Source organism: Diabrotica undecimpunctata, chromosome 4 (assembly GCF_040954645.1).
Source record: "Diabrotica undecimpunctata isolate CICGRU chromosome 4, icDiaUnde3, whole genome shotgun sequence".
In the NCBI taxonomy this organism is placed as follows: Eukaryota; Metazoa; Arthropoda; class Insecta; order Coleoptera; family Chrysomelidae; genus Diabrotica; species Diabrotica undecimpunctata.
In genome coordinates, this window is record NC_092806.1 from 133,737,424 (window position 1) to 133,751,852 (window position 14,429).

The 14,429-nt window shown below is 32.8% G+C and overlaps 1 long non-coding RNA gene across 1 annotated transcript; it reads right to left on the reverse strand.

The window, feature by feature from the left end:
* Window positions 1-3,916: 3,916 nt before the first annotated feature.
* LOC140438413 (uncharacterized) lies at window positions 3,917-11,520 on the reverse strand. The gene is made up of 3 exons (XR_011950523.1): window positions 11,434-11,520; window positions 7,486-7,638; window positions 3,917-4,619 (listed from the first exon to the last, which is right to left on the reverse strand). It is a non-coding gene; the product is annotated as an uncharacterized lncRNA (long non-coding RNA).
* Window positions 11,521-14,429: the final 2,909 nt, after the last annotated feature.

Consider the following 14,429-nt stretch of genomic DNA (forward strand, 5'->3'; position numbering starts at 1 on the left):
ACGGAAACATTGGCAAAATACCTTGACAATCTATTTGGTAATAACATCGAAAATTGTTACGTTTATTGTTATCTTTTTTAAGTTTTTAAATTCAGGAAAAAATTCATTTTAAAACTAATTATAAAAATAAAATAGTTTACTTTACAATAAAAGGGTAGATTTTCCAAGGTTTGGTATTATCAAAGTATTAATCCTATTAACTGTTATCAAAATATTAAGGACATTTCTGTATATCGGAAGCAAACTGTCCTAAGTCCAATTTATCGATTTTACAGGAGAACGAATTAACGGTTTTCGGTGAATATTTGGAATTATTACAGATATAAATAAATAATGAATAACCAGTTTTTTCTAAGCAATTAATAGTACAGGTAGAGTATTATAATCCACCAATTTCAAATTTTAGCAATATTCTAATTTTACAAAAAAAAAATGGACTTAGGACAATATGCTTCTGTATGACAGTAAGTTGTATTTTTTTTTCCCGAAAACATTTTTATAATAAGTCACCTGTCCTTATTGACAATAAGTAAAACGAATATAGAAATAATAATTTCAATTTATTAAGATTAAACAAAGTTAAAACAGAAAGTAAAATAAACATGACCTAAAAATTTTAAAGTACGTATTAGCTTAAATAAATTTTATTGATCAGCATCTCCTTCTGGATAATCGTTCCGATTTAGAGCATGTGGTAAGCTTCGATACTATTCGTGAAACTCCGATGGTACAAAGGGCAATAAATCCATGAGGTCATTATATTTTGCTGTTGAAATAGGCACTAGCCTTTGATTTATTTGGTCCAGATCCATCGGTAAGGTAAGTTCGGTTCTTGTGTTTCTTCTTAAATCTACTTCCTCGAAATTCGTTGCTTAAAATGATGTTTTGTAGTACAGTATTCCTAACTGGTCTTTTTTATACTGCAAGTGAACTACTTTAGACAATAAGAACGGCTGTTTATTACGATTAATTTTTCGAGCAACGAAAGGTGCAGCATTTGAAGAACTCCTTGCAACGGTATACATTGGATCAAAAGATTTAAAGTCGGCCAATTCTAACTTTATTACTTTAAATTTTGAGGAACAGTGACGGATAAGTTGCTGCCAATCTCACTGAGTTACAACTGTCATTGTAGGGGTTTTTTTTCCCTGTTTTTCTATTTGTGCATGAACGGTGTCAGATTCCATGTGACTATGTCCTTTTAAAAGAAATTTTTGATCAATGGTTTTAAGCTGTGGATATTTATTTAGAATGAAATAAAAGCCCATTACGATGCTGCTGTTCTTATTTTGGCCAAAGCAATTATCAGACCAAAGCGTTATGTGCTCTATATTAGATCCAGGTAAGTTTAGATCTGCCCATTTTACCAAAGCTGATGCCAACTCATTCCCAACTCTCTTACCTTTTGATTCATCCCACATCATACACCAGGCTGAATTATTTGAGGAATCAAAAATTGTACAATTTAAAGTCCAAAGCTTTCTTTTATAAAAATTAAGCGAATTGGTCAACAACGGTGTAGGTAAACATTTTTGAAGATCTGCTGTGAGTACCTTATGTTTGCAATTTTCTTTAGTTTCATTTGTGTCTGAGGATTTAAGATTATACCTACGTTCTGCATCTTTTAGATGTAAATTTCTTTCATTGTTTTTACGTTCTGCATCAGTGTCGTGTACTGCTGTCTTTAACTGTGCTAAAAATAAATCACACGTATCACAAGTGTCCACTTCTGGTGGTTTAAAAGTGAGATTATATTTTTTATTAAAAATATCCCTATACAACCATAGTTTTGCTACATCGTCTAAATGAACGTGTTGTTCAAAGCAATATTCTTTATAGAGCGTATACATTTGCTGCACTGACAACTGAGGACCTAAATATCCTGTCTTTGATCTTTCTCGATTGTAGTGGCTTTCATATTTAGGAAATGAGGAAATATGTGATACAACGTAATCAATTACATGCTGCTGAGTTGTATTACTAGGTGTACGCTTACCTCTCTTGTCAGCCATAACTATGCCTCCTTCTTGCCCAATAATAATTAAAAATCTCATCTCTCTTTTCTTCAGTTATTTTGGAATAACATTTCATACGACACGAACAAGCAGCTTTTTTCTTTCTTTCAGGCATCTCTTTTCCGCTTTTACTGAGATAGGATCTACCGGCAGCATACTCCCGTTTTCGCTTATTTACAATCCACTCGGAAACATGCCTTAAACGTTTCTTTGCAACTTGTTTTGTAACAGATTTTCTGGAAACTTTTCTTTTATTAACTTGCTTATTTTCTACAAGAACGTCTGGTTATTCAACGTTATTTTCTGAATCATAATCAACATTATTAATAGGATTATAATCTTTATCTGCTATAGAATCATCAGAGTCGCTCAACAAAAAGTCATTTTCTAAGAGAGAAAACTGTTTTTCATACGTCTTCATTTTGGATGACATAGTATCTACATCTTAACCGATCTCAGTTACTGGCGAGGTACTAGGTTGGTTTTCTTTTGACGTATCTGAAAAAAAAAATATATTAACCATAAAATATATTTCTAAATCAGTTTTAAATGAAGAAAATTTTTTTTAATTCCTTATTTTATTCTAAGAACTATAATATTAGTAAACGAATTACTTACCATCCATTAAAGATAATAAACGATGTCCTCGGCCACTCATATTTACAAATTATAAAAACTATTCACGAAATTATAAAAACTATTCTCGTCAATAACTACAAATTTTCAGAGTTTTTAAGATATAACCAAAAACAATAACCACGTGTTTTTCACTCAAAGCGCAACGAAACAATGAACGGAATTTAATGTTTGATTATGAGAGCGACGTTAATGTTCGGGGCTGTTCGTTTTACACGGACTTAAACTACTACTGTCGGTTTACATAGATAGAGGAATACTGTCCTAAGTCCAACTTAGGATTATATGCCTCTAAGGAGGTACGGACTTAAGACGATGTTATTTTAACTATTTTCTTTTTATATTTAAAATGGACTTAGTATTATATACCACTAAATAGATTGTAAAAATGTAAACAAACCTACATAAATAAGTCCAATACGTAAAAATTGGACTTAGGACAGTATGCTTCCGACATACATTTTTACAAACCCGCCACCTTAAGCTACGGCTGTCCACCTATCATTCTTTCTCATTGATCGCCTCTTACGATCGGCTAGAATTATGGCCCTAATAGTATTCGTATCTCCGCTAGCCGAACATAGTACGTCTTTAGACAGTGAGGTAAATACAAACTCATACATGGAAAGCCAGCGAATGCGTTCTGCTATTTTCACTTCTTAAGTGGTTGTATTCTGCAAGCAGCTGCTATCAAAATACAATTGCTGCTAGCAGCAATTGTATTCTGTCTTTTTGAGCTTTACGAAATGTATAAAAGATTTACAGATTTCAGCAAGAACTTTATATTATATAAAGGGAAAAGAAGAAATTTTACAAAAAGTACTTTAATTGAAACGGGTCACATGAAGAATAAATTTAAGATCACAAAAAACATACTAGGAAAACTTTTCGGTTAGAATGGAACACGATATACATAGAGATTAGAATTTCTGGAAAACGATCAGAAAGAGGAAGAATCCCATCAAACCAAAAGTAGTGATAAATGCTTTAAATACGGAAAAATTGGCAAAATACTTTGACAGTCTATATGGTAATAACATCGAAAATTGTTATGTTTATTGTTATCTTTTTTAAGTTTTTAAATTCAGGAAAAAATTAATTTTAAAACTAATTATAAAATAAAATAGTTTACTTTACAATAAAAGGGTAGATTTTCCTAGGTTTGGTATTTTCAAAGTATTAATCCTATTAACTATTATCAAAATATTCAGGACATTTGTGTCTCGGTATTAAAGAAACAAAAATAAGCAATAAGGTATTTATTCATAAGATCAATCACAAGTTAAAAAAAAAAATTAAAATTAAGGTAGATTTTCTATAAATATACACAATACGACTTTTGCAAATTCCTTTAATCCATCTATTACAAGGAACTGTACATATTAAATTAATGTGTAGTATAGTTGATATTGCTAGTTACTAATTAGATCTAATTAGAATAATCTAGGCGATAAAAAAACGCAGGTTGGAATTTTAGCCACTTGCACGACATACAAAATCCTTAAATTATTGTTTACAGTTATTTCAATAAAAGAATTTAAATTTATTTGTTTATAAACGACGTTTATACTAACCAAGATAATGACATAAATATCACACACCTTCCCATATTATTATTAATTTGTAAAAGGGCTAAAATACCAACTATCGCATTTAAGTAAGAAATCTACGAATAACTTAAATTACAATTTTTTTCAGTACCTCTATATAATATCTGAAATACAAATACTTCTACCTCATTTTTCCACAAACGAGCTTTAAATTAAAATATTGTATATTTTGAGATTTCCATCTACTTATATTATAAAACTTTCCAAACCGTCGAACAAAATGTTCCATTTCTTTGTTGCTAAATCCAATAAAAATGGCTAAGGTTGGACACAGTTGTGTATTAATAAAATATTAAGAGAATATAAATTATTTAAATTTAACAGCAACAGCTACTAATGTGTGGACCAATTTAATACCCTAAAAAATAGTGTTTGTTAAGCAAATTATTCATCTATATATAAATATAAAGGTACATATGCAGACAATTCATTATTTTTTGCAGTATGCCGAAAAAAATAGACAGTAAACTAAATAGTCCGTTTTAGTGGTGTAATAATGGGTCTGTTGAATAAAAATAAGTGTTACCTTAAAAGTAGTAACTTTTAAACACAAGCTAATACTTATAACGATAAGATATTACTTATTTTTATTTGAATAAAAGTAAGTGTTTTCTTATAAGGTAATACTGGAAAAATATTCTGAAATTTAAGTATATACTTATAAGTATTAACTTATGCTTGTAAGTATTTACTTTTAAAATTGTCTTGTGATGTTTTTATAGTAGCAAGACAAGTTTTAACAAGTTTGTAAACGTCGCGTGCGTCGTTGAGATTTCTGTGTAGTAGGTACATCCACGTCAGTTAAATTTTAGCTCTATAAATAGTCATGTCGTCGTCAAGTGAGGAAGAATTACCTGTCGAGAGTGGCTGTCAAAGGCTTATATTTGTAAAAATATTGAAAAATCATACGGTTCTTCTGAACAAATCAATGGTTCCGGCAATTGTTAAAAGTAAAGAGAAGGCATGGAGCGGGATAAGAGATCAATTTATTAAGGCTTCTGGTACAAGTACTATTGACAAATTAAAAAAAATTCTCAATAACATGAAAACAGATGTAAAGAAGAAAACGGATAAAAATATGACTGGTAACAAAAAAATTCAATTGCGCGAGTGGAAAAAAGAATTTCTGGATATATTGAATTTTGAAAAAATCCAGTATTCACGAAAATTCCTGGAGGATGTTCCATTGGAACTAACAATGGAGAAGCGAACAATCTAGAAAATACTGGATCAGCTAGTACCAATTCACAAATACCCTCATCTATAGGAACACTGAAAAAACGCCCAAAGAACAAGAAATTTAAGTTAGAGACCGATGAAACGGAAAGTTTATCAACACAAGAGTTGCAACGACTTGTTCTTCTTGAACAATTAAATGTTGCTAGACTTCAAGCGCAAAGGGAAAAACTTCTGATAGAAAAATTGACAAATGTTTTGCCATATCGAATTCCTGAAGATAGTTTTGGAGCAGAAGTGGTTAATAATCGCATCGTATCAGAACTACGAGAATACATAGACTTGTAATGTATTTGTAATTTCCAAATATGTATTGCCATTTTTAATGTATTTGTAATTTCCATATATGTACTGCAATTTTTAGTTTCACATTTTTTGTTTTCCTAATTTTGTATTAAAAGTTTCAGTGTATTACATAGGTATCAAAACAAAAAATACTTGTTTTATATTGTAGTATCTATGGCACAAAAATTGACAATGATATTTAAGTAAACAAATTAAAAACAACGTTAGAAAATTACAAAATCAAGTAAAATATTGTTTTAAATATTATTGTTAAATATTGTTTCCACTATTAATTGGCGTTTTGCAGCTCCTCTTTGACGAATGATATCTACTTCCGCTTCATTGTAATGTACATCATGGAGGTCCTGTGGGTTTTCCCGTTCATTTTCGGATAACTTAAAATCATCTTGTAGATATTTGCAAATATTATGCAAAACAGCACAACAAACAATGATCTTTGGAACTTTTGCCAAAGATACTCTTACTTTAGACCCTAATATAGGAAATCTCTGCTTTAGCTGCCCAAATACTCTTTCAACTATCACCCTTCCTCTGGAATAAGTGATATTAAATAATTCCTCACTTCTGTTTTGGGGGTTTTTGAATGGGCATAATAACCATGGAGAAATTCCATATCCACTATCTCGAAGGAGGCAAAAATTGCCTCTAAAGCTATGTATAACTTGATAAATCGAACTTTGTTTCTAAATCCTCGAATCGTGAACACTTCCAGGCCACTGAGTGTCCACACTTGTAATCACTTCATTTCCATCACACGTTATTTGTATATTTATGCTAGGAAAACCTTTTCTATTAATAAGTTTGTCACCAAATTCTGAAGGTTTTTTAATTTGAACATGGGTACAATCCAGTGCGAGAATAACGGTAGGTATTTGGAATCGATTTGCTCACTTTGTCCTTGCTTCTTCCATACCTTCCAGGTCAGACGGAAACTTGATCCACTGATGTGATTTCTCAAAAATTCTGTCAGCAACATTATTTATGGTTTTACATACAGTCGTAAGGTGAACGCCGAAATCTTCAGCAATACCTGGTTGAAATCCAGTATCACTAACGTATCGCAGAAAAATCTCCATCCTTTGTCGAGAGCTAAGGGCACCTCCTCTGGTTTCATCTAGCTGTGGCAAAAAATAATCTGATAGAAAGTCTATACTTTCGCTTTCAAAACGCAATAGAACCTTAGACTTGCTGGGACTTACGTTTTTTCTTTTCATGTAGTGTTTATGTTTACGAACATATATAAAGTCAGCCATAATTATAATAATCGAAAAATGTTTAGAACTACCACTCTACTAGTGTAAGTATGCATAAACTACTGGCGTAAGTATTCATTTGAGATTACTTAACAAATATTAAGGTATTACTTACTAATCGTAGAATATCCTTCTTTTTATTCAACTAAAAAGAAGTAATTACTGGAAAAAATTTTGTGTAACCTTATACATTCAGTAACTACTTGAAAATAAAAGAGATTACTTATTGCTCTAAGTAAACTCTTTTACATAAAGCAATTACTGTTCTTTTATTTAATTAATATTAAGTAAATACTTAAATACGAGGAAGTAAAAGCAAATACTTATTTTTATTCAATAGACCCAATAATGAGAAAATTATGAGAAAAGTTTTGTTTATGCAGTTGGCCAAGTAACTATTTGCATGATATTATAACTACTTATGCTTACTTGTGTAAGAATTTGATGATTGACATTTACTAAATTATAGAACGAAACATCGAATTGTTTAGTACAAAGTAGTATCGTTATAAGCATTCTCCTATTTTTATTGTTCCAGTATATCCAGGGGCAATTATATAATACATCGTTTAATTTCATTGACTAAAATTCAAATAGAAAAAAATAGATTTAATAAAATGTAAGCTCTGAATTAATTAGAAGATACGTGCTTTAATACAAGTTTAAATACTATCATTGGTAGTTATGATAATTATATATTATACGTAAATACTACGAAGCTTCGTACTGCGGTGGATCTCCGATGGGGTTCGATGGCCACACCCTCAATTTTTTTAAACAGCAAATTTTAAATTCTGATTCCAAAAATATATTACACAAATAATCTTTATTTATTAACGGACTAAATGGTAAAAATGTTCTAGATTAGATAAGATTAGGTCATAAGATGTCGTTAAAGCTATTTAGCCTAACCTTAAGTTATAGCTTTCGATCCAGTAAGTCCAAGGATATGTAGAATCCGAATTGAAGACAGATTCTTTAATTACAGCATTATTAATATCCATGCTTCCACTGAAGATAAAGAAGACGAGGAGAAGGAAATATTTTACTAGAAACTGGAAAGCACTTACAGACAATGTCAGAACAATGACATAAAAATTATTATTGGTGATTTTAACGCTTAAGTCGACCAAGAGATTATTTACCGACCCACGATCAGCGAGCATAGTCTTCATACTGTCAGCAACCACAATTATTTACGCCTGAATTCACACGCCGCATCATTGGGAATGGTGGTAATAAGTAGATGTTTTCCTCACAAAAATATCCACAAAGCCACTTGGCAATCACGAGACGGTCAAACAAAAAACCAAATTAACGATGTACTAATTGATAGTCGACATTTCTCGGACGTACTAGATGTAAAAGCATGTAGAGGTGCTAATATAGACTCTGACCACTACCTTGTAGGAACAAAACTCAGGGCTCGTATATCAAAAGCTAAGAAAGGTCAGAGCACAAAATCTACGAAATATAATACTGATGTGCTAAAATTTGAAAACGCTAGGGATAACTACAGAAAAATTTTAAATGAAGAGCTGACAAGCATTGACGAAAATTTAAGTATAAAAGAACATTAGACCAAATGCAAGGAAGCTATCCATACAGCAGCTAAAGTTTTTTAAAACTTAACCAAGCTAAAATAAATGAAAATTGGTTTGACGAAGAATGTAGATCCATTATCCAACAGAAAAATAAAGCATATAAAAAAAGGACGTTTAGAAGAAAAAAGAAGGAGCCATACGAAAACGCTCAGAGATGGTTCCATAATTAGTGACAAAGAACAGATACTAAACAGATGATCAAGTCATTTTGAAGAACTGCTTAGCGACAGTCATGAAGAAGACCAAATAGAAATTCCTTTGCCTTAAATGGATGAAAACGCTCAAGATCCGCCCCCCACCAAAGAAGAAATTAGAAAAGCCAGTTCAAAACTGAAAAATAACAAAGCCTCCGGGTTGGACAATCTTCCTGCCGAACTCTTTAAAAATGGTGGTGACACCCTTTTTAAACACATGCATAAATTAGTAACCGAAATCTGGCAACGGAAGGAAACGCCCGCGAACTGGAAATTAGGTGTAATGCACCCTCTTTACAAAAACAAAGATATGATAGTGTGTGATAATTATAGAGGCATCACCCTACTTAACGTGGCATATAAAGTATTGTCCAACATATTGTACAGAAGATCGATCCCCTATGCTGAACAAATAGTTGGGAGCTACCAGTGCGGTTTCCGACCCAATAAATCAACAACGGATCAAATCTTCACAGTCATTCAGATTCTTGAAAAAACGCTTGAGTTTGGAGTCGACATCCACTACATATTCGTGGATTTCAAAGCCGCATACGACTCAGTTAACAGACAAAAACTTCTACAGGCTATGATGGAATTTCAAATGCCGTTTTATTTTGTTTAACTAACGGAACTTACACTCACAGGCGTAGAGAGTGTAGTCGGAATCCAAAACTTAAGACCCTTCCATTGTAAAAATGGACTGAGACAGGGAGATGGACTGTCGTGCCCATTATTTAAACTTGCACTAGAAAGAATAATTCGAGAGTGCCATATTAATACGAATGGCATCATCTTTAATAAATCTGTACAAGTGGTCGGATCTGCAGATGATATAGACATTATTGCTAGGTACACAGAATTTCTGATCAAAGCATTTCGATCATTAAGGGCGTCTGCACTGAGAACAGGATTAAAAATAAACGCACAGAAAATCAAGTATATGTATTGTACTAGATCAGGCAACCAGATATCTAGACTATTAATTGATGATCTGGAACTACAAGGTGTGGACACCTTCGTCTACCTGGGCTCGCTGCTGACCAAAGCCAACAATGTTAGCAAAAAAATTAAAAGAAGAATAGTGCTTGCGAATAAGTGTTATTATGACTTGAGGAAACAGATGGCCCCAAAACTACCCAGAAAAATTTAAGTAACCATATATAAAACACTAATAGTGTTAACATACGGGTCAGAAACGTGGTCATTTACATAGAACAACCAGAAATTGCTTAAACGTTTCGAGAGAAAAATTCTAAGGAAAATATATGGAGGAGTCCAAGAACAGGGTTTGTGGCGTAGGCGCTACAACTTTGAGTTATACCGAAGTTTTGGGAAACCTGACGTTGTAAAATGTATTTGATGGATAGGACATGTAATTAGGCGAGATGAAGATGCAACGACCAGCAAAATTTTCGACCAAAGAAGACCAGTGGGAAGACGAGCCAGAGGAAGACCAAAACTTAAACAAAAGGTATCAAGATAACATAGAGGATGATCTAAAATCCATCGGAGATAAAGCATGGAGAAGAGTTGCCAGAGACAGGGGCGAATGTAAGATTGTTCTGAAGAAGGCTTTGGTTCATAACGAGCTGTAATGCCACTGATGATGATGATGATATATATATAAATACCATGTCAGAGGGCGCTAGACTGACCCCTCCTAGGAATTTTAGTTGTTTGCAGAACAGTGCTACGCAGTTGCCTAATATATGTTCTGCCGTTTCTTTTTTGTTATCACAGAAACAACAGTTCTACCTATCTGATTTGCCAATTTTTTTTGAGGTGATATCTCAGAAGGCAGTGACCAGTAAGAGGGCCAGTTACAATTTTTATATAACACTTTTGCTTGCCTATATCCTGGTCTGTTAGACCAGTGTAATCTTAGTTAATTGTGTTCCCACTTCCAGAGTTTCTCACTTATGTTACTTTTTAATAGCCCATAGAAGTTCAAACTAACATCAAAACATCTATCTTATTTTACCCAATAACAGTGATGTCTGGTCAAGATAAATAATTTAAATAAATAACACACATTTTAAAATATGTTTGTGCAATTAGTATAAATAACTTTTAAATAATAAAATATAACATTTAATTTTTAACAACCAATTTACATCAATAACTACGTTTCTATTCTAGTTGTTAATATCACTCTTGCCTTCAATAACATTCCTGATAGTCGTCCAGCTAACCATAACGAAGTTTTACACTGTATTTCAACAGACAATTAATAATAATCCTTGCATCGGCATGTAAGTCAGATTTTTTAAATTTGTTTCATTGAATTATTTACTTTAATAATTTAACACCAAAAAACTGCACACATATAATATTTTCATAATTGCTATATATTTTGTACCAGACATCACATGGTATAGAATACGGGTGCTGTCCTACACTCCATTATAATTTCAGCATTTAGTATGCCATGTACCGTTGACCTGAGAAGGCATAGATAATTATAGTAGGAGAAACTTAGTAGTAAGTCTTATTCTTACTTCTCTTTACCTAAATTGAAATGGACCCACACAGGAAACATATTCAAGATTTTAATTTTTAAATCTATGTACAATACAAACCTCATCAGATATAGTTTGTCCATAAGCGCTCAGTCCAGATATTAATACAATGATTTGAAAAATGCCAAATAATAATCTGTAGTTAGCATCTGGACGAATGTCCTAAAAAAAAGCAAAATTTTTGGGTTGGATCAGTAATTAAGTGGATAAGTTACTTTATGTTAAGGTTCCATACATTTAAATATTATCAACTCGCCCTAAAACTTCGTAGTAGTATCACCTAAGGCCATAACAGACTTTGTTAAAAATACTGTACTGAAAGTACAACTTTATCCTAGAGACGAGCTACTATAAGCCTCTTAGGTTGAGTGGAAGGGTGGTTAAGGTTAAACTGACGCAAGGCAGTCCCTGCATCTTTTTATAATGGGCCAGGTTTATCGACCACGTGACCTTTCCATTGGTCATTTAGGTCACGTGACCAAAAAATCTGGCCCATTTGAAAAAAAAATGCAGGGATTGCTTAAGACGCTTATCGCTTCACTGTAACCAATATTTATGCATTTTGTACAGCAGTTCTTTATGTCAAACTCGGTCAAAAGCCTTATTGACGTTAAAAAAGGCGGCTCCTGTGTACATTAACTCTTTCATTGTGTGTTTGGGTAACTGCAAAACCTCGCATGAGTGGTCTGTTCTAAACCCAAACTGCACTTCCGGAATAGTCTTTTAGCAATTTTACTTATTGCCGAAAGCGGGCTTATTGGTGCATAATTTTGTAAAAAGGTTCCATTTTTTTTGGTTTGCCAATCATAATTACATCTCTTTTCATCTGTCGGGAAGTATCTTAGTCTCCTCATGATGTTTATTATATTTGTTATATAGAGAGTCTAATACATTGAAGCCATTTGTTTTCAAATAATTGTGAAATGCAAAAATATGCGAATAATCAACATTTTTATATCTCGGCGTTAACAATAGGAAGTATTTTATCAATATAATACGCATCATTGTCAATTTTTAATAAATAAAATTTCCACATTTAGATTTAAAAAAAAACTAAGTGAAAGTGGCCCAAGCTACAACATTACTTTAATTTGTTGTTTGCGTTGTACCTTAAACCAGGGTGTAATGTACCTTGGGTCATAGACAGATAAAGCAAAGATGAACATAAATAAGGGTTTATTTTACAATCTAATTTTATAAAACATGTTAACTGAACTATTTAACCTTGTAGGACGAAAAATCAATTTCAAAAGTTAACATATTCTTTTGTCTTTCTAACAAGCCTTGGTGGATTGGCTGGGGTAAAACCAAAATAATGAGTTCTCCATTAATAGAAAATATTTCGTTACTTTCCTTTAAGAATTTGTTTGTGAAGTAGAACCTTTTTGAATATTTTACATATAATTCCTCACTTCTGAGATGTATTATCTCCGCTACATAAAAATGCGGTGTTTTCTTCCCAGCTATTTTCACTAACACATAATATTCCTGTGCGCTGATATCAAACCTGTGTTTCCCTGGCTGAAAAATCTCATCAGATATCTCTGAACTATTTGAACTAGACTAATAGATGTCATCTTCATCAGACGTTTCTACTTCAGCTTAAGCTTTTTTTTAACACTCAAGACATAGTTTGTTTGCTTTTTTGCAGCTCTTCTTTTCGTAGTCTTTCATTAAAAATTCGTTCAATTTCGTCCTTCTCCGGAGTGTCCGTCAAAATTCGACTTTTAGTTTTCTTACGATTGATGACTTTTAAGGCACGTTTTTGCGATTTTGGGTATGGTCGTATTTCTTCAGGGGATGTAAATATTGAAGCGTCTTTACTTGCGGAATCGATTGAGGAATTGATTGTTTCGCTGATACGTTGAGGTCTCTTACAGGAGACAACTGCAACACTGGGATCCTCTCGATCGGTTACTGATGAGGAAAGATATTTATCATCTCCAACAATGTGTTCATTTAGAGGCCAAATTCCTGACACCCTAAATCCAAATAGGATATTTTTTGGCGTAAATGCCAGTAGATATACGTTTCCTGTCAATTCAGCGACATTATATATAGTTATTGTTTGCTCTGGGTAGTTTAAAAGCCATTCATCACAAGCAGTATTATAGTATTGTTTGTAAGACCAAAAACAATGCGGTCCAAGGGTTGGAGTTTGTGACTCGTATGGGGTGGCAATGTTAGCGACATTATCCCAATATTTTTATCTAATGTTACTGCTTCAATAGAACTATGACTTCGTGGTTATCCAATATCAGTAGCTTTTTGTTCTCAGCGCTTGGTCTTTCTTTATCAATAAAATGTTGCAACCACAAAACAAATTTTTCAGAATTTGACCATCCAGTTATATGAGCTGATCCGATTGAATCTGCTGGAGCACCACTTATCATGTACGGTTTAAAGTTGACCCTAGGAAATATAAACATGCGCGGTACACTATTTCCCAAAGCGTTAATGTAGTCTATCATTGTAACGTTTGAGCTCCTTTCGCCAGATGTAGCAGCGCCTACTTGTTTTTGGCCCTTAGGTGCAATTATCTTTGTAGTGTTTTAAAGGGTGCAATTTCCAGTTTCGCCTATGTTGAAAACGTCTGCTGCAGTAAATTGGTATTTCATAATAACCTTCTTCAAATTTGTAAAAAAAAATTCCAACATTATGTCTGTTGAAGCTCGTAGCCCTAGAAAGGCTAGTTGCCTCAGATTTCCTAAGACTACGTTCCTGATGTCGTTTCATAAACTTACGGAACCACTGCTTTCCAACTTTTTTATTTATACTCCAAGAGTAAGGAATATTTTTGTTATCTGATTTGGTAAAAGCATAAGCTAAAGATCCAAGCTGAGTTCTATAAAGACCATAATGCATTTTTGATGAAACAATGAAATATTTTACAAGACTTGCTTCTGCTGTCGGAGTAAAGATTGCTTTTATCGCACAATTTTTCTAGGGCTTATAATTTTGAAGTTCATTTTCATCCAAGTTTAATAGTCTTTGAAGGGTTGCCTTCGAAACATCAAAATCAATGCTCGCTTTCCGCTGACTCATTACTTTTTAAA